This window comes from Phalaenopsis equestris, unplaced genomic scaffold, assembly GCF_001263595.1.
Source record: "Phalaenopsis equestris unplaced genomic scaffold, ASM126359v1 Scaffold000054, whole genome shotgun sequence".
NCBI classification, from domain to species: domain Eukaryota; kingdom Viridiplantae; phylum Streptophyta; class Magnoliopsida; order Asparagales; family Orchidaceae; genus Phalaenopsis; species Phalaenopsis equestris.
This window is the reverse complement of record NW_018164496.1, coordinates 3,021,291-3,025,178: the sequence shown is the minus strand read 5'-3', so window position 1 is coordinate 3,025,178 and position 3,888 is coordinate 3,021,291. Positions and strand designations below refer to the sequence as shown.

The 3,888-nt window shown below is 34.2% G+C and overlaps 1 protein-coding gene across 1 annotated transcript in view; it reads left to right on the top strand.

Annotated features, from left to right (window-relative positions):
• The window catches only part of LOC110019317 (myb family transcription factor EFM-like), a 10,105-nt gene that overhangs the window by 1,087 nt on the left and 5,130 nt on the right, over nucleotides 1–3,888 (top strand). The gene's annotated exons all lie outside the window — the stretch shown is intronic.

Genomic DNA, 3,888 nt, shown 5'->3' with positions numbered 1-3,888 from the left:
TGTAACAAGAGGCGAGCGGCACCAGTGAAGACACAAAGCACAGCGCCTCTTCCCCTCTCCATGTTCGTTTCACAGGCAGAAGAAGCTGCGACGAGTGAGCAGCAGGTCGAGTGGCACACTGGGAGGCCGAAACTTGTTGTAAGAAGCTTCAGGAATGAAATTAAACGGTACAAATTCCTCTTTCTAGCTATTATAGACTTTGATTCCCTTCCTCACTTCTGTTTTGTGATTTGTCTCGTTTTTTATGCATTGTTTGTTTCTGGCAGCAGTGGAGGCGCCGATCTCGTGAAGTATGCAGAAAGGAAATCAAAATGAGCCATGATATCTTTATAGCTTACTTGTTTCTGCAATCCTTTTTATGCATTGTTTGTTTCTGGTTTCTTTTTTGGGTTTAATTACTTTGTGAGCCATGCTATCTTTATATTAAAACTTTTGAAACTGATCTGTGATGATTTCATGTAATTTTATGTTTTTGCACTATAAAACTTTTGAAACTGATATGTGATGATTTCATGTAATTTTATGTTTTTGCACTATACAGTTCTGTTGCAAACAATTTTACCAAACAGAGGCAAGAATGTTATTTATACAACAATAACTACCAATAAGCTATTTTGAATAAGCTGCCCCAAACAACAACCAACTTATTCTGATAATCTGCAGATTATCAGAATAATTTGTTTATCACCAGATTATAAATAATCAACAGATGCCAAAACAGACCATAATTCTAGTTTTCCTCCTCTGAAGGCTATACAATTTATGTTTATGCGCCCTATTTTTACAATATAAGCAGGTCACCCTCTTGAATTTATCATGAGAATAACTTCTCTTGCCATGATTAAAAGGGACACTTATTCAAGAGATCTCTCCCGAACTTGCAATAAAGTAATAGCTATTTCATCATCATCCTTGAGCTTAGTAATCGCCTATTTTGAAAGAAATAGATTCACAACATCCTATGAGCTTATTGTATTCATTCATATAACACAGATTCACAAGAGTTCTTATAAGTAGCTAAGGAGCGCAATAATAATAGTGCCTGACCCTAATCATCAATAATTACATTAATATTTTGGATGTGATTTAGTAAGCATATCTTCCTACATGCAGAGTGAATACAATATTTGCTTATTGTATAGTTCATTGGAGAGTCTTTTAACCATGTACAAAGCTCAAGCTATGAACTTTTGTAGTTATTTCCTCCAAGAACTCTATCAAAATCTCATCTACCAAACATAATTGAACTTTCAAGATGGTAATTTAAACCATCCTTATCTTATCTTTTTCATTTATCATAACAAGCATATTTGAATGTCCCATGAATGTTTTCATAAATTCATTCAAAATTAATAAACCTTGCATCATAATTCTCCAGAGCTCAAATCTTTGTGTCTCTCTGTGTGCTTGATATTTTTCATTTACTATTTTGCACATTGTATTTTGCTCATGGAAATATTTTTATATAAGATTAGTTGTTCATTTTAACATAGTGACAACAGATCAATAAGCATAAATATCTTGTGGTTGCTTGATCAAGAGTCTCTACATTGTTAATTCGTAAGACATTTGATTCTAAAAAATGAATCATTTGGTCCATAGTACTAACTCGGAACATGAAAACTTTGCCATATTGTAGTAGTACATAAAAGCCTAACGATTGATCTTATGTGCCTAAGCTGTGTCATGGATGGCTACCACTTTACGTGAAATCTCAAATGATTGAGCAACTACCCTTCTGATTTGAAGCCAACAACTATGGTGCAAGGATCTTGAAGTTTGGGGGTTGCATTTTGCACCTGGGTCATATCAATCTTGACATGTAAATTTGTAATGCCAAAATTATGATGGTATTACATTAAAGTTGTCAACAAATAGCTTTTTTTACATATATTCATTTGTATGTAGCAGTCACTTGATTTTTTGATATTTGTTAAGTAATGTCATATGGATGTTAACGGTTTGGTTCATTGAGATTTTTAAATAACAATTTATGGCTTCCAATAACAATTTCATAAATGGCTACTATGTAGATGTCAACTAACTCTACAGATTATTGTATGTAAGATATATCATAATCATCATTGATATTTCCTAATAACATTATAAATTATATTAAATCAAACACAACATACTTGATAAATGACCCTATTATTGTTATCAATATAGCCACAATTATCTACATAACATTAGACCAAAAGAGCCTAAATGTTGCTTCTCTTGCAAGACATTACATGTTATTGTGGTATTGCAAACTCAGAACATACATAAAAATTGATATTCGTAAAAATCTGTGAATCAAACCTGTAAATAAATTGTTCTCTCATTCTCCCAACTTATTGACTTTGTTTGACATATATCACGTGATAGTGCATTCATATTTTTCATGTTTGTATGCCTAGCACATGCCCTTGCATTTGAAGTCATCATCCTTGACCTTAGCAGGCTAGACATTTAACCATTACCAGATAACAAATCTATCAACAAAAGTAGTGTACTAGATCAATGCACAGAAAGTGATAAAAACAATATGTTGAGTGAAAAATAGTTGCATTTTCAAGTTAAATAAAAATAGAGGTGAAACCAACTTGATCACAGAATGGTAAGCAACTTGAATTGATTAAGCAAGGTTAAAAGAAGGATGGAAACAAAGAGCACAAAAAGTGAAATAGCTCGAATGCATTGTCCTCATACAAAACCTTCGAAGGCCGACTTGTCCAAAGCTTGAATTGATTAAACAAGGTTAAAAGAAGGATGGAAACAAAGAGCACAATAAGTGAAATTGCTCGAATGCATTGCCCTCATACAAAACCTTCGAAGGCCGACTTGTCCAAAATATTGGTCCTTAAAGGTTTTACAACCTTTCTACGATTCCTTTGAGAGAGAAAGATATTGGCAAACCCTCCAACATTAGATACCGCATCAATTGCTGGTAAAAATGAAATGCAAAAGTTGGTCACGGAGTTGTAAAAAGCAGGTAAATGACCTGCTGTATCTATCTTATAGGATCTAAGAAGAGAAAAATAGAATTTTTTTCAAAAATAATTAGTAGTCTTGCATTATTAACTTGCTGTTACCTATAAAACAAACTTTAATGTTGGCTTAAGTGTCACATTGGAAAATAGCTATTTAACTAACCAAAGAATCCAATTATTTATTTTTAGCATTCATGCAATGCAATAATTCAATCAAGCCAACCATGCCTTTTCCATCTGCAAAAAAAGGATGTAATCGGGTTTCATGCGCATGAAAAATTGAATTTCTAGTTTATAAGAGATAATTAAATGTGATCACTTCTCAAATGATTAAACCTATCCACAACTTTACAGTAAATGGGTCTTAGGGTTCATAATCCTTACTCCTACCACATGATAAAGGGATAAGAAGCAACTTAACAAAGAATCATGCACTATCAAGTGAAACGGGGAACATTGGGAGCTCTAGTAAGTCTTAATTTCAAGCGTCAATAAACTTGGTGGTTTCTACTTCTGTTAAAGTTGTGGAAAAATTTAGCTTAATCTAATACCAATAGTTGAAAAAAAAGTTGTGATGCCAACATGATCCTCATGAATACATAAGATTTGTGTTTCCTTCTACACAGCTTATTGGATCAGAACTCTAATCAGAATTATAGACATTATCATTACTAGTTCCCCGAATAACCTAAGCCTTCTCCAACAATGCATAGAAAAGTGAATTTTTAGAAGAACAGATAATAAACCGTACAACCAAATATCAGTTGAGCCAATTGTTAAGCGTTGGAGCCCGATCCACGCCTCCCCAATCCCGCTCCGCTCCCGATCGCGAGCTGTCGCGATCCCACTCCCGATCGCCTGCTCCCACTCTTCCGCTTGCGAAAGGTAGCGACCCCGACCTACGGTCTCGCGA